Raw genomic sequence first — 26416 nt, forward strand, 5'->3', positions numbered from 1 at the left:
GGGTATCTTACATGTAAGAAAAGGGAAGGTTTAGGCCTGGCAAGTGGGCACACTTGCCAAGTCGAAATTACAGTTAAAACTGAATACACAGACACTGCAGTGGCAGGTCTGAGACATGATTACAGAGCTACTTATGTGGGTGGCACAACCAGTGCTGCAGGCCCACTAATAGCATTTGATTTATAGGCCCTGGGCACCTCTAGTGCACTTTACTAGGGACTTACTAGTAAATCAAATATGCCAATCATGGATAAACAAATTACACACACAGTGGTTAAGTACCCAGAGTAACAAAAACAGCAAAAACAGAGTCCAGCACACATCAACAACCTGGGAAACAGAGGCAAAAAGTTAAGGGAGACCATGCCAAGGATGAAAAGTCTAACAGTAATCTATTTACCGAATCGCAAAATAGGTTTGCGAGTCGCAATTAAGTAGGGGCGTTCCCTTCCAAATTGCGAGTCGTAGCGCAATGTAGCATTGTTTTGTGACTGTGAATGTGGTCCCAAAACAATCGCAAAACGTTCCCCTTTGTGAATGACAGCAAAAATACGGACCACTGCCTGCTCTGAAAAATTTAAAAGAACACTTTTCATTTTTGTCTTTGAAATGCATCTTGTTTTCTTTTAAGGAAAATGGGCTGCATTTAAAAAAAAAAAAATGCTTTTTTTAAAAGCAGTCACAGACATTGGAGTCTGCTGTCTCCAGCAGGCCACCATCCCTGTAAGGGTGGCCATTCCCAATGGGGTGGCAAATTGTGACGTTTCTCATGAATATTCATGAGGTAGGTCATTTGCGAGCCCATTGCGAATCGCAAAAGTATAAAGTACACTGTTATATATCCGGTTTTGCGACTCGCAAATTGCAAGTCGCTAAGACTCGCAGTTTGCGACTCGCAAAACCGGATCTTTGTACATGTGGCCCTTAATCTCTCTGCACAGAATGTGCCATGTTGAATGAAGAGCACACTACGCTGCTCGTTATCGCCCACTATACTTGAGCTATCCCATGTCCCATTCTACTCTGTCATGAACAGAAAAAGTGGTAGGAGGGATTGAATTTCATACTGATAATTGGTCTAAGAGTGCAAAATTGGGAGTTACAGAAGGTCTTTGTTACATCCTTCTTTGGTTGTGCTGGAGTGGCAATGGGTTCCTCATTGAATGGGAGCAATTTAGATTAGTGTTTCTTAACCTTTTGACTTCTGTGGAGCCCCACTCAATCATTACTGGAATCCGAGTATCCTTCATACTCTGCAGTGATTGAAACTTTTAATAACTGAAGAATTTGCAACAGCACTTACAGTAGTTTTTAAAGTTTAGAAATCAGGGGCGGCTCCTTCACTATGGCAAAGGTGCATCGCCTCCCCTGGCAGAGAAAGCAGCAGAAAAATAAAACAATAGTTGTTTTATTTTTCTGCTGCTGGTTCAGCCAGCAGTGCAGGGAGGGGTGGGGCTGGGCCATGGGAAGTGGGAGGGGGAGGAGGAGAGAGTGCACCTAAGTGTGCATGTGTGTTTTTCCGTCCGTCTCAGGCTGGCCAAACACACATGCACCCTTAGGTTTCTCCAGCCTGGCTGTTACACACCACCGGGCTGGAGAAACCTAAGTTTTCACATACCCCATGGCAGTGTCTGGGCGCCAGTCTGAGCCGCTCAGAGCAATCTTGGTGATGCTTCCATGCTAAATTTAAGCATGAAAGCAGCACCAGGACTGCATGGGGAGCCTGTGCTGGTGTCTCAGCAAGAATGCTGGGACAACAGAAGAAAAACGATGAGTGAGGCAGCAGGAATGGAAGCATCAAAGTACGGACATTTTACTTTTATTTTTTTTATTTTCACCTCACCTCCATCCTCTCCGCCCCTCCCCTTTTGTTATGCGGTGGCCACCCCTGTTAGAAACCACTGCATATCACCCTTACATACTCTGAAGTGATTAAAACTTTTAATCACTGCATGGTATGGGCATCAATTCATTTGCAGTCCTTTCTAAACTTTTGAAACCACTGCATAATTTTCATTTCCACCAACGGAGTAGTGAAATCTTAAGTTACCTGCTTGACTCTCAGTTCGAGGCACTCTTCCACCTGAAGGCACCCACCTGTACCTCATCCCTGGAGGCCTAGTGGCCATCTGTCTGTGTGTGTCTTTTTCTTCCTGTCATCTATAATTTCTTCCTGTCTCTTCTTCATTCTTGTTTTTCTCCTTTTTTACTTTTTTGCATGTTTCACTCTCCCCATGCAGTGTTCCCGCCACTACTGCCCCTATGGCCCCAACCCCCTCCCTAAGAAGTGCTTTCCCACCCTCCCGCCTCCCAGCTGACCCTCCCCTCCCGCATGCCACCTCTTCTTAATGGCGGCTGTTGTGCGGCCGCACTGCCGGCACACGAGAAGCACCAAAGGCATACCAGTCTGTGCTCTCCACACCTGGACCGTGCCCAGCACCATGAACCCTGGTCCTCCGACCATCCATTGTTATAATGCAAAGACCCTCCATGTACTGAACACAGGACGCCCCACTGCCTGTCATCTCGTATCACCCAGAGACACCCATGGACCTTTATCCAGCTTCAACTGCCCCGCACACTCACCCTACACCAAACTCCAGACTATCCCACCACAGGACCATCAAACACCCACCCTGAATGCCTCAACTGTACCCTCCTCAACATAAGCTTTCTCCACAAATACGACGTAGAGCTCTGGGACCTGCTAGACTCCAGCCTCCCGGATATCTCCTTTCTCACTGAAACATGGACAAACCTAGTGTCAGCACCAGACATCACAATCACCATCCACAGTGACTATAAACTGCTCCGCAAAGACTGGCCCCCTCGGCCAGGCAGTGACCTGGCCATTGCACACAAATCCACCCACTACCTGACAATCAATGGAGAAGAACACTCCTCCCTCACCTCCATTTCCAGATCCACGTCACCCCTAAGTCCACCTTCTGGGGCATCCTCATCTACAGGCCACCCTGCCCCCGCCCAGCCTTCAGCGACTCCATCGGTGACATAATAGCTCCCCACACACCCCCCTCCATAAACTACTTTCTCCTCGGCTACCTCAACTATCATATCGACAACTGCATTGACCACAACACCACTTCCGTGCTCGAGAACCTCGCCACAGTCGGCCTCAAGCATCTGGCCACCTCACCAACACACATTGCTGGACACATACTTGATCCCATTTTCTCCGCCAGCATCAACATCACTGTCAACAACACCTCCACGCTACATTGGACCAACCACCACTGCATTCAATTCTCCATCACCCCACCTACCGTACACTTCTGCACCCTCCGCTCCCCATGTAAAAAATGGAACCAGATCACTGAGGAACAACTCACCGATACCCTCAGCAAGTGGCCACCTCCCGACGTCACAGACGCAATCATCTCAGCATGGAACTTCCACCAATGGAGCTCCGAATGTACCAACACTCTAGCACCACTCCAAATGACGTCAGGTAAATACAATCTCAAGAAGGCCAACTGGATCGCCCCCGCACTCCAGGACTCCAGGTACACCTGCAGGCAGCTAGAAAAAGATGGAAAAACAGCAAGTGCCAGGTGGACATCACAGCATTAAAATCCACCATCAAATCCCACATCCACCTCATCAGATCCACTAGGAAAGCTGCCCTGCAGGACAGTATCAGCGCCACTGCACACAATACCAAAGAGCTCTTTGCCATGGTTAAAGAGTTTGCCAAACCCCAAACATCCCTCATTCTCAGGACCTCTGCGACAGACTAGCACCCTTCTTTCATAAAGAAATCTAGGACATCTATGAATGCTTCGGACCCCAAGATCCTCCACGCCCACCAATAACCAAGGAGCTCGGATCCTCAGAACCTTTACAGATCCTGCACTGCTGGACCACCTTCACAGCGGATGCGACCCACTCCATCAAGAGCAGCATCCACTCTGGAGCCCCTACTCATTCCTGTCCCCACCACAATTTCAACAAAGTCAACACCTCCATCGCATCCGAGCTCTGCCACCCTCTCACCTGCTCCATGGAGACGGCTACCTTCCCCGAGGACTGGATGCACGCCAAAATCCGCCCCCTCCTGAAGAAATCCATTGCCGACTCCACGGGTCTCAAGAGCGACTGTCTCATCTCTCTGCTGCCTTTGCCAGCCAAGGTCATCAAAGCACAACTTTGCAAAGATATTGAGCATAACAACATCCTGGACATCTCCCAATCAGGCTTCACCGCCACAGATGACATCCACTCGCTCCTCAAGCACGGCCAAACTGCAGCCCTCATTCTATTGGACCTATCGGCCGCCTTCGACATAGTCTCCCACCATACCTTCTGCTCCCGACTCCACGCAGCTGGTATCTGTGGCAAGGCCCTACAGTGGATACGCTCCTTCCTGACTGGCAGAACACAGAGTGTTAGATTCCCACCATATCTTTCAGAACCTACAGAGATCAGCTGCAGAGTGCCCCAGGGCTCCTCCCTGAGCCCCACACTCTTCAACATTTACATGGCCCGCTCACGTCCATTGTCAGAAGCCACAAACTGAACACCATCTCCTATGCCGATGACACACAGTTGATCGTCTCACTGACCAAAAACCCTACAACTGCCAAGAAGAACTTCCACAATGGGATGCAAGCCGTCACTGCCTGGATGAAGGAGAGCTGCCTCAAGCTCAGCTCAGACAAGACCAAGATCCTCATCCTGGGACCCCCCACATCAGCCTGTGATGACTTCTGGTGTCCTGCTACACTTGTCACCCCCCACACCAACAAACCACGCACGCAACCTCGGCCTCATCATAGATTCATCTCTCCCCGTACCCCGTAGTTCAGCTCTGTTGCATGCTCCTGTTTACACACACTCCGACTTCTCCAGGAGATCTTCAAATGGATCCCAAACAACTGCCGCAAGACTGGAACTCACACTCTGATCCCCAGCTGGCTCAACTATGGTAAAGCCCTCAACGCCAGCATCACCCAAAAGAATTTGAAGAAACTACAGCACATCCAAAATGTCTCTGCCAGACTCATCCACAACTCCCCCGCCGCAATCACGTCACCAGACACCTGAGAGACCTCAACTGGCTCCCTGTCGAGAAAAGGATAAACTTCAAACTCCTTGTCCATGCTTAAAAGGCTCTCCATGACCTAGGACCCACCTACCTCAATCACTGCATCACCATCTACTCTCCTGCCAGACCTCTCTGCTCTGCTCAACAGGCACTTGCCACCGTACCCTGCATACAGAAGACCACGGCTGCAAGAAGATCCTTAGCCTATCTTGCGGCAAAGAGCTCGAACACCTTGGCTCTTCACCTCAGGCAGTCACCATCATTACCTCTCTTCAGGAAGGACCTTAAGACCTGGCTTTTTGAATAAAGCATAGAGGATCAACCCCCCCCCCCCAGCGCCTTGAGACCCTTATAGGTGAGTAGAGCCCTCTACAAATTTATAATTGATTTATTGAATTAATTTTCTAGTAGTTCCATGTTACATGAGTAACCTTGGTTCATCCATGTTTTAACAGCTCCCCTATTTCAGTGGCCAAGATCAATGTTTTCTTTTGCAGCACTTGCTCTACGTAGAACAAACATATAGACGGACCTTCACCAAAGCCTTATGTTGTGATGCTTCTCTCTAGTTTTGGTATGTTTTTTTTATGTGTACTATTGGAGGTACAAGGACTGCAGCCCTGCCAAGTACCAAGCATCAGGTGTTAGACTAACGCAGTGGTTCCTGGTGTGAGCATCACTGCACTAGAATGCATTAGTCACACATTTAGGACACTGTGAGGATCATGTGCTGTTTAATAAAAGAAGCCCGGTAGTGCTTTGGAACTTGTGCAGTGCTGGTCTGCTTGTCCCTGGCAACTGTTAGCTTTTAGCCTGCTGGTCTGAGTTCCTTGGTTGCTCTGGTGACAGAGACTTCCCAAGAATCAATGTTGACACATTGTTTCTGGGAGGAAATAATAAATCTGTTCTCATGCTGCCTCTCTAGGAGACAGCTGTGCATTCAGCGAAGGCGGGGTAGCTCAGTGAGTGAGAGAGGGAGTGGGCTTAATATAACAGCAAGCACTGGGCTCAGGCTCACATGGATCTTATGCCTTCTGTTGTTTTCCAGGCACGCCGTTAGAGGTGACTGATCAAAGCTGCAGCTCCAGTGTGTCTACTGTTGACACCTCATTCATGGGCACTGACTCACTGTTCAGAGTGGGGGCTGGCAGGCACAGAGCAGAAGGTTTTTAGGCACCAGAGAGAGGAATCACTGGTTCTCCCTGCTCTCTGCTCTCCAGGCCCTCCTGCAAGATTTTACTGGCCATAGCCTACGTAAACTGCACAGCCTGTCTGTTTCTGCAGGCCAGTGCCCCCCTGTCAAGCCCTGCCAAAGAAACTTTAAGACACTCTGAAGGCAAGTGCTCAGCATGGCATACCCAATACCCATTCACTTCTGCACTGCAAGTCTAGTCAGGTGAATCAAATGCTCTCTCTCTCCCTCTCTCTGCACTGAAATTCTCTGCCTGGTGTCTACAGCATGTACATTAACCTATTAGCCTGCCCTTCTAATTAGTTACACTATTTTTTAAATCATTTTTGGTAGGTTTTTCAAGAACATCAACTGGTACCCAGTACAGTGCACGTTATTGTTTATAAATACTGTAATGTACAATTGAGAGGGACATTTGCTTTCTGGCAGTCTCCAGTTGGCAAGGTTAGCAACAGTGTACATCACTTTTAGAAATGTGGTTCCTGGTTGGCTAGGGTAGGAACCTCAGCCAGGCAGGGGCCATCTGTTAAACATGGCATCCTTGGTGTGGTCTCCCTTGTCTTTTTTGCCTTTGCCTCTCATGTTTTGTGCGCTGGACTCTGTTTTTGCAGGTTTTTTTTACTCCGGGCACTTACCCACTGCTGACCAGTGCTTAAGTGCAAGTGCTCCCTTTTTAAAATGTAAGTGTAGTCGGCTTTTTCATGATTGGCACATTTGATTTACTAGTAACTCCCTACTACAGTGCACTAGAAGTGCCCAGGGCCTGTAAATCAAATGCTACTAGTGGGCCTGCAGCAATGGTTGTGCCACCCACATACGTAGCCCTGTAAACATGGCTCAGATCTGCCACTGCAGTGTCTGTGTGTGCAGTTTAAAATTGCTAATTCGACCTGGCAAGTGCACCAACTTGCCAGGCCTAAACCTTCCCTTTATATACATGTAAGGCACCCCTTGGGTAGGCCCTAGGTAGCTCCTGGGCAGGGTCCAGTGTATGTCAAAGGTGGGACATTGGCTGTTGCGTTTTACATGTCCTAACACTGAAATACTGCCAAATTTGTTTTTCACTGTTGCAAGGCCTATCTCTCTCATAGGTTAATGTGGGGGCTGCCTCCAAATATATTTTAAGTGCAGGTCCCCTTTGGGAGCAGATGGAAATCTGGAGTTTGGTGTCCCCGAACTCACAATTTAAAAATACATCTTTTGGTAAAGTTTGTTTTTAGATTGTCAGTTTGAAAATGCCACTTCTAGAAAGTGGGCATTTTTCTTGCTTAAACCATTATGTGACTCTGCCTGTTTGTGGATTCCCCGTCTGGGTTAGTTTGACAGTTGGGCTGTTTGTGAATCCCCTCTAGACAGTGACACAAAGGGAGCTGGGGTGTAACCTGCATATCCTGATGGGCCATCTGGGCTGGAGTGGAGGGAGGAGTGGTCGCTTGCACCTGACTGGGTTGTGCCTGCCCTCCCACAATGCAGTCTCCAACTCCCTGGCTTGAGTAAGGAGCCAGGCCTGGGCAAGGTAGGATCTTGTGAACAACAGAGATTTTCCTTTGAAGTTTGCCTACTTCAAAGGCAGAAAAGTGTATAAGTAATGGACCCAAAACCCCAGATTTTTAGAATACTTCTGGATTCAAGAGGAACCTCTGCAAAGGTGAAGAGCTGAAGAGGTGGAGGAGAAGTACTGTCCCTTTGCCTGTGACAGTGCTTTGCTGGGTTGGTCTTCAGTTGCTGCTTCTGCCTGAAAGAGGACGAAGACTGGACTTTGTGGATTATTCCTGCTTGTGAAGAATCTTCAGAGCATGGATTGAGCTTGCCTCCTGTTTTGATGTCTCAGGTCCATCAAAGACTTCCTCTGCCAGCACCTGGACTCTCTGCTGAGACTCCTGCCCTGCCAAGTGGTGCCCCATCCCGTCCCTGGGCCCTTGAGAGGTGAGGTTGACAGAACAAGGACTGAAATCCATGCACAGAACACCAAGCGAGAAAACCTTCGATGCACCACCTGTAAAACAGCTGAAAAATTACGTGCCACTCGGTTTGTGGAAAAAATCGAAGCTCCAGCTGCATCACGGCTGGGAGATCGACACATCGCGGCTGGATGAACAATGCAACGCCAAGTACCAAGCATCAGGTGTTAGACTAACGCAGTGGTTCCTGGTGTGAGCATCACTGCACTAGAATGCATTAGTCACACATTTAGGACACTGTGAGGATCATGTGCTGTTTAATAAAAGAAGCCCGGTAGTGCTTTGGAACTTGTGCAGTGCTGGTCTGCTTGTCCCTGGCAACTGTTAGCTTTTAGCCTGCTGGTCTGAGTTCCTTGGTTGCTCTGGTGACAGAGACTTCCCAAGAATCAATGTTGACACATTGTTTCTGGGAGGAAATAATAAATCTGTTCTCATGCTGCCTCTCTAGGAGACAGCTGTGCATTCAGCGAAGGCGGGGTAGCTCAGTGAGTGAGAGAGGGAGTGGGCTTAATATAACAGCAAGCACTGGGCTCAGGCTCACATGGATCTTATGCCTTCTGTTGTTTTCCAGGCACGCCGTTAGAGGTGACTGATCAAAGCTGCAGCTCCAGTGTGTCTACTGTTGACACCTCATTCATGGGCACTGACTCACTGTTCAGAGTGGGGGCTGGCAGGCACAGAGCAGAAGGTTTTTAGGCACCAGAGAGAGGAATCACTGGTTCTCCCTGCTCTCTGCTCTCCAGGCCCTCCTGCAAGATTTTACTGGCCATAGCCTACGTAAACTGCACAGCCTGTCTGTTTCTGCAGGCCAGTGCCCCCCTGTCAAGCCCTGCCAAAGAAACTTTAAGACACTCTGAAGGCAAGTGCTCAGCATGGCATACCCAATACCCATTCACTTCTGCACTGCAAGTCTAGTCAGGTGAATCAAATGCTCTCTCTCTCCCTCTCTCTGCACTGAAATTCTCTGCCTGGTGTCTACAGCATGTACATTAACCTATTAGCCTGCCCTTCTAATTAGTTACACTATTTTTTAAATCATTTTTGGTAGGTTTTTCAAGAACATCAACTGGTACCCAGTACAGTGCACGTTATTGTTTATAAATACTGTAATGTACAATTGAGAGGGACATTTGCTTTCTGGCAGTCTCCAGTTGGCAAGGTTAGCAACAGTGTACATCACTTTTAGAAATGTGGTTCCTGGTTGGCTAGGGTAGGAACCTCAGCCAGGCAGGGGCCATCTGTTAAACATGGCATCCTTGGTGTGGTCTCCCTTGTCTTTTTTGCCTTTGCCTCTCATGTTTTGTGCGCTGGACTCTGTTTTTGCAGGTTTTTTTTACTCCGGGCACTTACCCACTGCTGACCAGTGCTTAAGTGCAAGTGCTCCCTTTTTAAAATGTAAGTGTAGTCGGCTTTTTCATGATTGGCACATTTGATTTACTAGTAACTCCCTACTACAGTGCACTAGAAGTGCCCAGGGCCTGTAAATCAAATGCTACTAGTGGGCCTGCAGCAATGGTTGTGCCACCCACATACGTAGCCCTGTAAACATGGCTCAGATCTGCCACTGCAGTGTCTGTGTGTGCAGTTTAAAATTGCTAATTCGACCTGGCAAGTGCACCAACTTGCCAGGCCTAAACCTTCCCTTTATATACATGTAAGGCACCCCTTGGGTAGGCCCTAGGTAGCTCCTGGGCAGGGTCCAGTGTATGTCAAAGGTGGGACATTGGCTGTTGCGTTTTACATGTCCTAACACTGAAATACTGCCAAATTTGTTTTTCACTGTTGCAAGGCCTATCTCTCTCATAGGTTAATGTGGGGGCTGCCTCCAAATATATTTTAAGTGCAGGTCCCCTTTGGGAGCAGATGGAAATCTGGAGTTTGGTGTCCCCGAACTCACAATTTAAAAATACATCTTTTGGTAAAGTTTGTTTTTAGATTGTCAGTTTGAAAATGCCACTTCTAGAAAGTGGGCATTTTTCTTGCTTAAACCATTATGTGACTCTGCCTGTTTGTGGATTCCCCGTCTGGGTTAGTTTGACAGTTGGGCTGTTTGTGAATCCCCTCTAGACAGTGACACAAAGGGAGCTGGGGTGTAACCTGCATATCCTGATGGGCCATCTGGGCTGGAGTGGAGGGAGGAGTGGTCGCTTGCACCTGACTGGGTTGTGCCTGCCCTCCCACAATGCAGTCTCCAACTCCCTGGCTTGAGTAAGGAGCCAGGCCTGGGCAAGGTAGGATCTTGTGAACAACAGAGATTTTCCTTTGAAGTTTGCCTACTTCAAAGGCAGAAAAGTGTATAAGTAATGGACCCAAAACCCCAGATTTTTAGAATACTTCTGGATTCAAGAGGAACCTCTGCAAAGGTGAAGAGCTGAAGAGGTGGAGGAGAAGTACTGTCCCTTTGCCTGTGACAGTGCTTTGCTGGGTTGGTCTTCAGTTGCTGCTTCTGCCTGAAAGAGGACGAAGACTGGACTTTGTGGATTATTCCTGCTTGTGAAGAATCTTCAGAGCATGGATTGAGCTTGCCTCCTGTTTTGATGTCTCAGGTCCATCAAAGACTTCCTCTGCCAGCACCTGGACTCTCTGCTGAGACTCCTGCCCTGCCAAGTGGTGCCCCATCCAGTCCCTGGGCCCTTGAGAGGTGAGGTTGACAGAACAAGGACTGAAATCCATGCACAGAACACCAAGCGAGAAAACCTTCGATGCACCACCTGTAAAACAGCTGAAAAATTACGTGCCACTCGGTTTGTGGAAAAAATCGAAGCTCCAGCTGCATCACGGCTGGGAGATCGACACATCGCGGCTGGATGAACAATGCAACACCCGCTTGTGGCTGCTGATAATGATGCAAACCCCACACAGCGCAGTTTTTCACCCTGTGTGACCGGATTTCTCATTCATCATCGCTAAGTGTCAAAAATCAACGCAAGCCTGCGCGGATCTGAAGTGCCCATCCGGAAATCAACACATTGCTCTCTTGTGGGAGAGAAAAATGACACATCGCAGACCCCAACAGAGAAGAAACGACACACTGCCTCACTTGCGAGTAAGGAATCAACACATCCCTGACTTTTCTGATGCACGCCCGCCCATCCGGCTTTATTTTTGACGCAAACCAGATACTTTGTGTAAAATCACCATTTTCATTGTTTTCTATTGAGTAAGACTCTTATTCTTTTGAAAACTCATATCTTGACTTGTGTATGTTTGATTTGTGTCTATTTGGTCTTATTTTGATTTAGATAAATATAACCTATTTTTTCTAAACTGTTGTTGTGTCCAATTTGTGGGTTATCTCAAGTGTGTATCTCCTTTGCCCTGACTAGAATGAGTGCAAACTGACTGCCAATCAGAGATCCCATTTCTAACACCACCACTCTAGTCAGGGCAATGGAGCTACACACAAGATAACCCCTGCTCATCCCATTGGTAGCTTAGCACAAGCAGTCAGGCTTATCCCAGAGGCAATGTGTAAAGTGTTTGCACCACACACACAACACCTGACACAATAAATACACCACAATTAATCTCAACAACAACTTATATTAATATACATTGTGTTGCACATAAAACATTAGATCAAAAACAACATGAATCAGTAATCCCTGCTACACAAGCAGTTATCAGAAAATCACACATGCTACTAGTACTCTTCGAAAGAAAGCAGGAGTAAGGTAAGCACATAGGTTACTGGTATTCTGCAACATAAGCAGTAGTCAGGTTGTCATTATTACCAAAGCAGAATAGGGAGAAACTTTTCCACATTACATATGTCATAAATTATTATATACCCCATCACAGTATACCAGACAGATCCTAAAAATATTCTTGTCACCCCCACATGGTGAATGCAACAATTAACATAATGAGGTGATAGGAAAAGAAAGGTAACATACACCTTGAGGACAGGCATATCATGGGGAAAGGAAATTGCAATATAATAAACCATGTCCAGCCAGGAGGATGCAACATAAATGATGAGGGAGTAAACTGTCATTTGGGAACTATGCTTTTTCATGAATGCCCCGAAAGGGGAAGCATTTCCATCTAGCATTGGTCATCCACAAGTACCTCCTGTATGCAGGGCAACATGCACCTGCACTGCTTCTACAATACGTGTGGTATCCCACCACACCCTGCCCTGGTCAGAAGCTCCTGCATTCCTATCCAAAGAAATCTGGTATTGAGATGAGCATCGTGTCCCACAAAGGTGTTCTTGAGCTCCTACTGTACTAAAGGTGGTCAGCAGGGGCTCGGCAGCAACAGTACCTCCGTTTAGGGCTCCCTCCCATCCTGCGAGCTGCAATAGGATTGCCCCTGTAATGGGTAAGTACCAGAGTGAGGTGGAGCATCCTCACACTGCTCAGTTGCGGTAGGAGGTCTTTGCCACACTTCACCATCTCAGGCCCAACAACCAGCCTCCCGTGTTGGCGAGGAGATCCCTCAGGGTCCTCTCTGCAATGGGCACAACACTCCACTCTTGGCCGTGTACCTGTGAGTGCTGCCACGCCTTCCTGTGGCATCTCCTCTGGGCCTTCGCACCCTCCACAGCTCGGGGAGGAGCCTGGGTCCTCAGTGGCGAGCCGGATCCTTTACTCATGGCGGCTTTAGCATCAAGGACAGACCCGGGCCTGGCAGTGAAGTTGCTCCTAAATAGATGCCTGCTTGTGCCCCGGGAGCACCGCTAAGAGCGCGCCTTGGCCGCTCCCGATAAATCACTGCCGGCCTCTCTTCTTCACTTCTCGTGCACCGGGGGTCACATCCACATCAAAGGGGGTCAGGGATGCTCCACTAGCGCTGCTGCCTTGACCAGATGGAGAAAGTTGGCACCTCTCACGCCATGCGCACTAATGAAAAACAGCACTCTTTGTGTGCTGTGACTAACAGAAATAAAGTGCTCTCTCCATGCTTGGTGTGAAAGAGGGAGCGCTTTGTGCAAAGCGTTCCTCACGTGGTGATGCACCAAAGTGCTTTTCACATGCTTTCCACAGGCAAGGGGCACTCCACTTGTGCCCAATGAATGGGACCAACACCCAGCCACAGAAATGCAGGAGTGCAGTGGAGCAGGGAGGCACACCACCCCGCTCCTGGAGACAGCAATGGGGGCAAAGGGCTGCAGGACCTAAGCAAGCAGTCTAGCACAAGGGTTCCAAAGCAGTCCCTCTCAGTGACCTAGCAGTCACCGGTCAGCACAAGAGCAGACAAGTCCCCAGGGTGGTTCCTGGCAAGCCCTTCCAGCAGCATCCAGTTCGTTAGTCCATTAGTGTCTACAAATGTGGGAGAAAAACCCCTGTACTTATACTCAGTGTTCACAGTCTCTTGCAAGGAGAAAACCAGTTTCAGGACTGTCCCTTTCTCCTCCAGCGCTGGCTCCAGACATAAGTAGGGGGTAATCAAGCCCTTTGTGTGAGGCACTTTGTGACTTATATGTAGTAAAAGGGGAGTTCCATGCCTGGCAAGTAAATTTAGATGCCAGGTTCCTGTGGCAATAAACTGTGCATGCAGGCCCTGCGGTGGCAGGTTTGAAAGTGTACTTCTGCGGGTGGCACAAGCTGCGCTGCAGGCCCACTAGTAGCATTTAATTTACAGGCCTGGCTATATGGGATTCCACTGTAAAAGGGACTTCCAGGTATATTCACTAAGCCAATCAGGTGTAAGCCAATCATACCAAGTTTAGAGGGGAGAGCACATGCACTTTAGTGCTGATCAGCAGTGATAAAGTGCTCAGAGTCCTAGAGCCAACAAAAAGGGATCAGAAAAATAGGAGGAGGAAGGCAGAAAGTTTGGGGATGACTCAGTAAAAAGGACCAGGCCCAATAGTCACAAGTCATTGAGGCTGTAAAGTAAATAAAAGCATACTGTAACTATGAGAAGATTAAACTTATAGGGCTTCATTGCGACTTTGGTGGTCATTTCAGAAGACCGCCGTGGTGGCGGGCGCCAAAAGACCACCATGTTGGTGGTAATACGACTGCTCTATTGAGAACGCGTTGGCTGCTTTTCGTTGTAAAAAGAAAATAAAGGCTGTGTTGGAAGAGACCTGCTTGGATGATTCACTTTTTAGAAATTTTTGTTGGTGCTCCTCCAATTGTATTATATGGACTTTTGACCTGTTTTAGTTGCACCTTTGAAGCAGTAGGTGCTTTGTTCCGTAGCACAACAATATGCCACATTGGGACAAGGGAGAGGGCGCGTGGTCTATTCAGTTCATTGCTCTTTATCGATGATCTTCACTAATCTGACTCCTCCAGGACACAGAAGGGTGGAAAAAGGTGGTTCCACCACCAGCACCGCTAGCCCGACAACTTACCACTCACCAGATTCTGAGCCACAAATCATCACAGCAGTTCTTCCATGGCTGGAAACCATTGGCAGTGTGAACCACCGCACTCAAAAACTCACACCAGACAGAACACAACACCACATTGGACTGTTTGAATAACCCACACCTGACACACATACACACACCAGACACACCTACTCACTGTACTATATAACACACCCCCACAAAACCCACAATCCTTTGTTACCAAAATGACATTCACAGACAGCGAGGGCTAAAATACTTATGATTTAGCACTTGTACACCATAGGCACATTTACACTTCCCACTCAGCACACACCACACAACTGCACCAACAACACAATACACACATAACCAGTACACACAAACACCACAACCAACCATCACACATAACGAAACACCCCCACTCCACCAAGCACCCTACACTGCACCCTTATACACACAACCCCCACCCCCACCCACAACACAACCAACACCATGTCCCGACAAAAGAACCCATGCTTAAAAGACACACACACAACGCCCACCCCCACCCACAACCCAATCACCACCATGTCCCGACAAAAGAACCCACGCTTCACAGTCGATGCGTTGAGCGTCATGGTCAATGAAATTGTCAGGGTCGAGCCACAACTGTTTGGAGCACAGGTCCAGCAAACCTCAATTGCCAGGAAAATAGAGTTATTTCAGAGAATTGTCGACAGGGTGAACTCAGTAGGTAACCATCCACGCAGAAGGGAGGACATCAGGATGAGGTGGAATGACCTTCGGGGGAAAGTGTATTCCATGACATCACGTCATCAGATTGCCATGCAGCATACTGGCGATGGACTCCCACCGCCTCCCCCAGAGTTCACATCGTGGGAGGAGAAGGTCTTGGACATACTGCATCCAGAGGGCCTGACTGGAATACTGGGAAGACTGGACTCTGGTAGCTACTACTCCCCTGGCATACGTTTGTCCTGTCCAGCTTGCTTCCACACCACCAAAACACTTCCCTATTCACTCTATCAACCACTACACCTCCCACCTAATCACCGAATGCCCCTCTCCTGCACGCCACACCACCACCAGCCTCAATGCCCACAGAGTCCCTGGCAAGTGCACGGATAGCAGTGCCAATAAACAAGCACTACGACTCCCACAATGCACTGGCCCATCTACATTAAAACCTGCAATGTGCATTTCACATCACATGTCTTTCATGTATGAGTATTGCACTAGCTACACCAACTGGATGCCTCGACTGAAGGACCACTTCATGGCAATGACACCAATGGCATAACACAATGGCAAACAAGGCCAAACACAGCTACAGCACTGTCACCAAACCTAATGGCCAACTATCCATAACAACAACCCTGAAATGGACTGATCGTGGGCTTGAACGTAAGAACCCAAACTCCATGCACAACATGCACAGGCAGAATAAACAACCTTGCCTACACACATACCCTTCTCCCACTTGGACACCATGGTGCAATGTACAGCCATTCCCACTCACATCTAGCAAGCCAGAATTGTCACCAGCCAAAAGGGCACACCTGTCATATGAACCATCACAGGACCTGAACCCACCCACTGGGCAAAAGTGACCTAGCCTCATTCACACCAACCTCAATGGAGCATGGTACAAATGTCACAATCTGCCATCCAAAAACAACATTTTCAGTGCTGCATCTGTCATTACCATTGCCGGGAATCATGTCAATCTTCTGTATGCATCAGACAAAGAGATAATGAATCACATGTCCACTATTTAACTCTCTCTCACTCCATCCACGGGAACCCCTGCCAGTGCTACCATGGAGAGGATACCAGAGACAGAAAGCCCTTCTCAGAATGAATGCCCAAGTGAGGACAATACCTCTTGATGTCTGAACATTGATGACCTATCTAGCCATCTGCAACACCTGGTCAGTCTACCACTCCGTGCCTCACCCTGCCCACATCAAACCCCGCCACCCTGTGGCATCATCATCACAGCTAACCCTTCGTCCCCAACCCTGTGTCCTAAGGACTGTTCAATCAATTGTGTGCCCCACAGTACAGGGACCTGAGTTGCTCCCTCACAACTAAGACATTGAAGGTCCTGGTGACACCCGGAGTGGGCACACTGTGCCAGGGGCACAGGCACAATGGGGCAGGGGGCGTGGGAGGGAACCTGTGGGCTGGAGGACGGGGAATCCAAGGGAGTGAACTGACCAGCAAATCACCTCCCAAGTCCTGGGAGATCATTACCATGTTGGGGGAAAAGGCTGCAGAGGTAATACCACCAGGAGGTCATACAACAGTGGTAGGCTCACAATACCACGTGGCCTCCATTGCAGTGGTGCTCAGGGACCTTAAGACTACCCTGCGTTCTTCCTTCACCCACAAGCAGGCCCCTTCCACTAGCCACATCACATCTGAACCTTCTACATCTGCCGCAACTAGTGGAATGGAGGCCCTGCCAGGGGAACCACAGGCCTCTGGCATTCCTCCCTCTGTAGCAGAAGAACCCCCTGCAAACATGATGTCCATCCAAACATCTGGCTGGAGCAGATGTCAAGACCAAATCTGCTGCCAGGGAGTAAAACTCTCCTGATTTCTCTCTCTCTCTCATGCTACTGAGGCAACCTGTTGACTGTTCAATGACATTACTCAATTTTCCGTTGGCCCTTTGACACTGGACTTGAGCTACCTACAGCTGTTCCACCTACTCTGGTTATTACAACTACCATGCTCCCACTCATCACCTGTTTGCACCACATATTTATAAATCACATATCCCCTGCATGCCCTATAAACACCGTTGATCACAGCAACTGCATATGTGTCTTTATTTAAACATATACAATTGTTATGCCTGCAAAAGGTTATGTGGGTAAAGCCCCCTAAACCAACAGGCAGTGTAATGGACAGCAGAGGGATGCATCCTCTGCAGGAGACACAGTACAACAGACATGTCCCAGGGCAGATGTAAGGGAGTCACTTTTTCAGCCACACATCCAACCTGCAGAAAAGACCATGACAGGGAGTTGCATCAGGATCGAAGGCATGGGGCCACACAAAGCACTTATGCAGTTCATAGTGGCCCTGGCCACTGAATCAGGGCACAACAGATATTATTTCTACATCACCAGTCTGAGAAAATACATCACAAATCACAGTAGCTGGCATCTGTCATGTGCAAAACTCTATTCTGCAAACAGTTACCAAAGGCTAATTACCATGAATGCCTCAAGCCATAGGTTGCAGAGGCATTGATTGACATAGCACAGTCAGTTGGTGGCATGACCTAAGAACCGGACAATGCAGGACACAGCACAATACAGGTCTGTCCATAGGAGATGTGAATCTAGCAACCTGCAGTGAGTACACATGTTAAAGAAGAGACATTTTAACTCAACACCTTACGTTCAATCAGTCCCCTCCCATCACAAGGATAGGAACACATTACACTACTGATGATTCAAATCAGGAGGGCCATTGTCACCAATCAATGTGGATATACAACACTTGCAAATACACCGTCAGCATACCTGTATGTTACTGGAAGTTCTGATTGATGAGCTCAGTCCTAGAGTCAGCTACACCTTCCTCATCTGCCTTGTCATCGCTTTCCATGTCTTCATTACCAGTCATTGGTCCAGCTGCCTCGTCATCATCAACTAGCAATGGTATCTGATGTCTTAGGGCAAGATTGTGGAGCATGCAGCAGGCAACCATGATCTGGCATACCTGATGGGAAAAGTAGATGAGGGCACTTCCGGACACATCCAGGCCCCTGAATCTGTCTTTCAGAAGTCTAAATGTCCTTTCAATTACACACCTCATCCTGCCGTGGGCCTCATTGAAACAGAATTCCCCTTCCGTGGCAGGGCACCTCACTGGTGTCAACAGCCAGGGAAGGTTAGGATAGCCAAAGTCACCTGTGTGCACAAAGTTAAGACCAATTATAATACAGGTACAGCCACAGGGAAGAATGTGATGACAGGTGCCATAACAGAGGTACACATCCAAATGCATACATATCAATGAACCAAGCCCTCTCTGTGTGTAGTCATGCCATCATATGTGGGCCATTGCTGTTTCTCAGGATGTAGCAGTCATGCACAAATGCAGGAAATTTGGCTGTCACTTGTGAAATGTACTGGTCTGCCAGACACATCACCTGAACATTAATGGAGCGGTAGTTCTTCCTATTCCTATACACCTGTTTATTAGCACTGGGAGGGACCATGGCAATATGGGTGCCGTCAATGGCCCCTATCACATGAGTGATATGTCCCATATCCCAGAAGTCCACACATTAAGGGAACCTGATGTAGCTGCCCAGGTGTTTCAATAAAGCACACAGTACATCCTTCAACACAAGACTGAACATGGGCTGTGACATCCCTGCTGTCAAGTCCAACTAGTGGACGGTACGCTGCTGCATGTCTCAATCTCCTCATGACAGGGTGTCTAGGATAGAGAGGAGAAAATGTACAAAGTCATAAGCACTTCACACATGTAAACATAACATGTCATAATTGCACACACCTAACACAGTAGACGTGCCTCACACTGCTGACACATACTATATTGGGCAGGCAGAAGCAATTTGGACACTATCCTTGCTGCACATTGCTGACCCTGTAAATCATTAGTGACTCATCATATGTGTAAGGTACCATATGTGGCACACTGACCTGTCCTGCAATGGTCATAAATATAGTCATGCTATCTACCTATATGGCTACACCACCTATGTGCCTCCAAGTATCTCAACATGTATGTCATCAAACATCAGGCCATATCACGTCACTGTTACATGCAAATCACATGTATTAGCAATACCATGATGGCACAACATAGGCCTACTCCGCTGTTTCGGTAAAAATGTGTATGATGCACTTATTTAGGGATAGCAAGGCATGATGTGTGCATAAAATGGCAGCCGCCTGTCCTGCTGCACAGGACAGTTGGAAGAGACCTAAGTCTGCCGGCGTATGTCATCATGGCGGTTGCAACTGCAGTGCAACTTCTCATTGGTTTACATTGCTGCTTATGGTGGACTGGGGCCAATGGTGATCACTGTCGGTGGTGACGGTCCTGTTTGCAGGTGCCATGACGACAATTTTCTACAGCCTTGCTCACTTGACTCCTGACACTCATGCAAGCAAGACCTCTATGACCTGAGCTGCTGTGTACTGTCACCGGGAGCCATCATGCCATGCCCTGCAGGTGATAGGGCCCCTGTCTTCACACCAGAAGACCTGGAGAAGCTTGTGGAAGGGGTCCTACTCCTATATGAACAGCTGTATGGGGCACCAGAGGAGCAGGTGAGCCCAATTCCATAGTCATGTGTAATAGGGGTTTGTGTGATGGTGTAAGGGGTAAGTGTACTGGGAAGGGGGTACATGAATGCAGGGGGCATGGAGTTAAGACATGTGAGCCAAAAGGAAGGGCATGTGTGGGCACCTGGTGAGTCACATGTGTACTGTCCATAGCTGTTGGTATGGTGCCAGTGTACATGACTTTCTCCTTCCGTCTGTGTCATCCATGCAGGTGAACGCCCATCAGAAGAAAGGGATCTGGTGTGCCATCACCAAGCAAGTGCATACCCTGGGGGTTCACAGCCGGTGGAGCATCCATTGCAGAAAGCAATGGGAGGACCGGAGACGCTGGGCCCAGAAGAACACGACGGCCCAGCTGGGGATGTTCTCGCAGTGAGGGAGGGATGCCCGTTGGACCCTGACCCCCCTAATGGCCCACATTTTGGCAGTGGTCTTGCCTGAGGTGGATGGGCATTTGAGGGCAGCACAGCAGCCACAAGGGGGTGAGTACTGACTATATCCTCGGACTTGACTGGGCTTAAATGGGATTAGGTGCCTCACTGCAGGCAATGTGACATTGTAGTAATAGCAACTGTTTTTCATCTATTGTAAATGGGTATTATGCACCCTGGCTGAGTATAATTTGTAGATGTGTTGGCATGGTTTACTGTCAGTGTGTGTACATCTCCCATTTCTAGTCCTCACCATGTCTCGAATGTGGAGATGATCTAATGACATAGGCACATGTGTGACTCCATTCTGAGTATACAGTGGATGTGAGTAGTTCTATCTCCCTAAGCATTGAGTATGACCAGCTGCTTACATCTGCATTTGTGGCTTTGAGGTGTCAGTCCACTCCCATCTATGTAGCATACCTGTATATGCTATTTTGTGACTGTTGTTTTTTCCCATGGACTATATACATCATGTACTGGTAATGGTATTGACTGAATGTGGGAATGCCTTTACAGTTCCATCCCAGATTAGGCCTTCATGGGACAGGATTATTGATAGCTGATATTGCCATATATAGGTGATATGCTGACTGTAGGGTATGTGTAGGTAGCCAAACTGGGATACTGATACATGTTTTATTGACGAGGTCTGGTTGCAGGCATCATGCATTTCTAGGTGCAACACTTGTGGGGATGTAACCATTAAACCAATGGGTTGGTACTAGAGGTGGTAAGTACTTTGGCAGATCTTGTATTTGTCACCATGTACATATATGGCATGTACGTCAATGCCCTAGAAATTGCTATGCTACATCAGGTCCTAATAGTTATTTGGGGGCACATCTGATGGGCTGGGACTTTTCTGCTTTCCTTGGCCCAGCTGATGTGGCAGATGTGGATAGGCTGGTCTATTGCAAGACACATGGCATATTGATGTGATTCACATGTTGCATTTAGTCTCTTCAGGCTGCCTCATGTAGTAGTTGGGTGTGTAATTGGTGTCCAGGCAGGGCCGTTGGTCCATGTGTGCCTAATGCATCCAAACATTTACCATCTGAGATGTGTGTTGTCTGGGCTCTGTGACAGGTATTGTCATTTCTGGAATGGTGTGTGAGGGTGGGGTTGTCATGTTGCGCAGTTAAACTGAAGTAACTGCAAGTGTGGTGGCATTGCAAGTGAAAAATTATATAATATGCGTATTTCTTAAGTACATCTGTTGTGACACTGCATTCAGTGATTGAGTATAGACGTGTTACATGTGCTATACGGCCCATTGTAGATGCACTTAGCAGTATGATAAGTTGTGATATATGTGTTTGGTGTCTGCTGATCTGGCTCTGTGATTGGGCCAGCCTATTCACATGACTATACCAAAGACTCATATTGCACACATCAGATGTAACCTGTTTGGGTGTCTGACTTGTAATGGCTAAATCAGAGTTGATTTCTATATTAGCATCAATATACAGAGTGTATGGTCTGCCATATAATGTGGCAGGTAGGTGCTGTGTGGTATTTGAATGGAGTTGACTTCACTGTGATGGATATGTTACAGAGGGCATGGACTGAGCAGGTGTCGTAACTGTAGAGGCCTGAAGAGATTAGATAAGTCAGCTGCACATTCAATGGGTGATAGGGGTATGGAGATGTGTGATGTGTATTCAGGCATTCAATTGATACTGCATCCAGTGCATGGTTTGGCAGCAAATATGGCTTTGGTTGTCATCATGTGGATGACTCTAGTTGTGCTGACCTACTTAGATATTGATGTAGGTGTGAGGGTTGGCATACATGTGTGGGTAGTAGTGACATGTTGTGACATGATGTGGGTTATGTGTATTGGCAATTTCAATGGGCTAGCCAGGATATGTATTGTCACAGATGTGCATGTTTACCATTGATGAGAGCTATTTGTTAACCCATTTTCACCCTATCTCTCTCTATTTCCCTTTCTCTCTATTTGTGTGCATCATCATCATCAGGCAAAGGAGAAGGGGCATAGGCGAGTAGGGAAGCAGCAGCCCACAGGACCCAGGAAGCTGCAACCAGCGAGAGCAAGAAACCCATGGGACAGAGGGTGAAGGCAGTGCCATGGGGGAGATTGGATCTACCACCACTTCTTTGGAATCCTCCTCCAGTGGACACTCCCTGGCAGTGGCCGACCCATCTGGGACCACCCAGCACCATCCTTGTCCGCCACCTCCCTTACTAGCACTGCCCTCCCTGTAGCACCCCACCCACTTCCCGGTACCCGCTCACCCAGTAAAGTGGGCATCTCCCTTGCCGCAAGCACCTCTGCCCCTCCCCCAGTCAGCCCTGCTGCCCTCAGTGAGGAGGCTATTGACCTCCTGAGGTCCATCTCTGTGGGTCAGTCCACCATTGTGAAAGCCATCCAGGGACTGGCAGCCCAAGTCCAACAGAGCAATACGTTCCTGGAGGGAATTCACAGTGCCCTGGCTGGCCTTCAGAGATCCATTCAGGCTCTGGCCTCCACAATTACGGCAGCCAGTCTGCGTTTGTCTTCAGTCCCCCCTCCACCTATCTCTTCCCAATCCTAAACCCCCTCCGCAAACCCAGCCAAAGCAAACTTACACACAGGCATGCATCCACCTCAACAGACAAGGGTACCACTGACAAACACAAGCACCACAAGACCCACCACCTGCATGCACACAAATAACACCCACCTGCAGACACACCAACATCCACTACCTCCCCTGACTCACCTTTACCCCCTCTTTCACAGACACTACACCAGACACACCGGCAGCCACCACACCATCATTCACAGATCCAGCCACTACACCTGTCTTACCCACAGTCAGCACAATATCAGACCTGCAGACATCCAACCCAGTCACCACATCCGCACCCACCACAAACACCGACACCCCAACATACAGAACATCTAACATAAATGCAGACACCACCCCAACAGAGAGCCACCCATCCAGCATGGCATCTCCCTGCACCTCCTCCCCCTCCTCCCAAGACACATAAATGCCCGAACTTACCCTTCCCAAGGCCAAGCCTAAGGAACCCTCTCCTAAACCAAAGCCCAAAGACCCCCTCCCAAACCTAAGCATGCCCCCAACCCCCTAATCCCTGAGGTGACTGCCTACCTTTCTGATGCCCCTACCCTGTGGAGGTCATATTGCACTCAGGAGTCAAGTAGGGGCACACTGAGGTGCCATTTGTTCCTTTTGGCACTTTGGACTGGCCAATGGCCTTTAAAGTCTAAATATGTTTGTTTCATATTATTTTGCTTTTTTTAATACATCTGGCCCAACATGTTGTTGGATACAATGGTTACATACTTGCCTGCCTTTCTTCTTACATGGAAGTTTTATGTTTGTGGACTTTGGTTTGTGCGTGTGTGGCATGTGTGTGTGTGTGTTGGTTGTGCTAGCTGTTGTGTCTAGGCTGCATGTGTGGGTGTGGCCCTGCCATTTGTCCTGCTGTCATTGCTGTGTAATGTATGTAGGATATGTTTGTGTTTGTTACATGTATGTATGTAGCACAATTGTGTGTTGTTTTTATTGACATGTGTAATGATGTTGTTGTGTGCTTTTGTGTGGTAGTAGTGTGTGTGTTCGTGTGTGTGGTGATGGCCATGTCAAATGAGTTGTGTGTGGTATGCTTTGTTGTATGGCAGGGTGATTGTGTTTATTGGTTGTCTGGTGTTGTTATGTGTTGTTGTTACTATGTGTTGTCATGTGGAGGTGTACAATGACATTGGATGGCAAAGCGTTTGAGTAGTTGCGGTTGTGATGTCGTTGTGTGAATCGGTGCTGTTGTGGATGGTTTTGTTAGCCATGCTGGTGCTGTGTGTCTGCAGGTTGGTGTGTGTCATCGCTGGTTCTGGAGCTGTTGTGCGAGCAGGAGCAATGGGAGGACTTTCCATTCATGTTCCATGGCGGCACCAGTCAGGTATGTGTGCCAGAAGGTGTTGGTTTTCGTGGTCGTGCGTCCACGGCAGAAACCTTGGCTGTGTGCAGTCTCGTAATATGTCCGGCGGAAACATGGTCCTCCCCTTCCTGAAGGTGCCTACTGCCATCCGTGGCGGCATGTCCTCACTGATGACACTGGCGGTTGTTTGCCTGTGTTCTGTTGAGAATACCACCATGGTGATAATTTGGCGGTGAGACCGCCGCTGCCAACATGGTGGTCCTGGTACGCCAGACTCGTAATAACCCCCATAGTAAGGAATAGGTTAATCCAATTAGTTACACTGATAACCAGCGGTACGTTTTCTTTATTTTTCAGATGAACAGTTCCACACAGAGAATGAATGTGTGGAACATGCAGAAGTTGCTAGGCTTGCAACTAGAAAGCTTCGGTTTTCTTCACTGTAAATACAAATTAGAAATGCATTATGAAAAGAAAAATAATTTTAAAGGACCACTTCACTCCTCCCTTGAATTCACATCCTACGTGGACCTTACAGTTCATCTTTAATGTCTGTAAGGGGTGTGTGCTTTTACTCACAAGAAAGAGTTGCTCTTAAGTGTCACACATTTTGGGCCTGATTAAGAACTCGGCTGGTTACTCCGTCAGTATGGTGATGGATATCCCACCCACTGAAAACTAAATCCAATTATGTCCTACGGGATTTAGATTTCAGTGGGCGGGACATTGACATTGTTCTACAGAGTATCTCATCAACCGAGTTCTAAATCAGGCCCTTTTTCTCTTAATGTAACTCCTAAGTGCCCTAACCAGGGGTGTAGCTTCAAGGGGGCTGGTGGGGTGTTACACCCCAACAAATAAATGTATTTTTGTCATAAATAGTTGCATGCAGGTACCTTCGGGATGGTGAGGTGTCTGTTGGATTTTTAAACGCACAGACAAAAACGGACACACACTGTCTCCCTCTCACTGTTTGGAAAAACGTAAAAATGTTGGCTGTTTCACAAAATAATGCCCTTTTTCTCATTTAGTACACCTACCAAGCTCCATTCCTCTCGCTTTTCACTACCCCTTAAGCCCCTCTTGTGCGCCTTTCTTGTTGGTCATGTATTTTAACAACAAGTGCCAGTGTAATTGCGGAAATCTGAAGCTAACAGCTCCCAATCATACTTGCCAAGCTACGCCCCTGCCGAAAACCATGAAAATGTCACACATGAGCATTCTTAAAACAAACAAAAGTGGCTTTTTAACATCTACTTACGGATCAAAATTGGGCTGTAAAAATAGCCCAGATCAACTCAACAGGAGAAACAGAAACCCGTTGATTTTGGGACTTTTGTGCAGTTCACACACCTATAGTAATTCTCACTAGCCTGCAAAATGCAGCTCACGGAGACCCACACGAACGCAAGCAGGTCTCAGTTTACTGTGTGAGCACTAGATTCTTTGTGTCTTGTTTTCATCCACTACAGGTTGAAGCTTAGCATCCCACTTTCTCAGATTCAGGTCGTGAACCCATTCAGCTCGCCACAAAATGAAACAATTTTTCACCTAGCCCAGGTTAATACAGCATTGTTCAATTTCTAAGAACCTGAACAATTGGCCTCTGAAAATGAGTGTTGATGGATGTACTGGTGATGTGTTCATTACAATCGAACCCGTTTATTCACCCTACTGTTCGAGTCATCTTTTGACACTATTTTAGTGTCAATAAAACCTATGTCAATAAGTAATTTTCCAGAAGTATGTACTTGTTTTGATGCCCGAATTTTTGGTACGCCAAGCCAAATATTGAGCCAATAGGATGATGTGCCATTCACTCTGATTATGCGTGTGCTTGAGCCTTATATCCTTGAATATCAATTATTTGTTTTGAAATCTCACTGCCTTTGATCTGTCTTCTGTTCTTTTTTCCCACCCTTATTTATAGAGGTTCTTCAGATCCCATGCTGGGGCTCACAGCAGGAGATCTCAGAGCAGATTCCAACATAGTATTATATTTGTACCAAATGCAAAAACACTGTTTATAAAACGCATAAAAAGAAGCGTTTGGCGCAGTAAATTACATCATGTATGTAACTAAACACAAGCACACACACAACATACATAAAGGCACGCACGAACACACTGACACGCACACACCAACACCCACACGGGGTATGGGGACCTGTTAATGACTTGCATTGGAGGTTAAATTTCCATCATTACCACAAGTCTGCTTGCTCAC

Source organism: Pleurodeles waltl, chromosome 3_1 (assembly GCF_031143425.1).
Source record: "Pleurodeles waltl isolate 20211129_DDA chromosome 3_1, aPleWal1.hap1.20221129, whole genome shotgun sequence".
NCBI classification, from domain to species: domain Eukaryota; kingdom Metazoa; phylum Chordata; class Amphibia; order Caudata; family Salamandridae; genus Pleurodeles; species Pleurodeles waltl.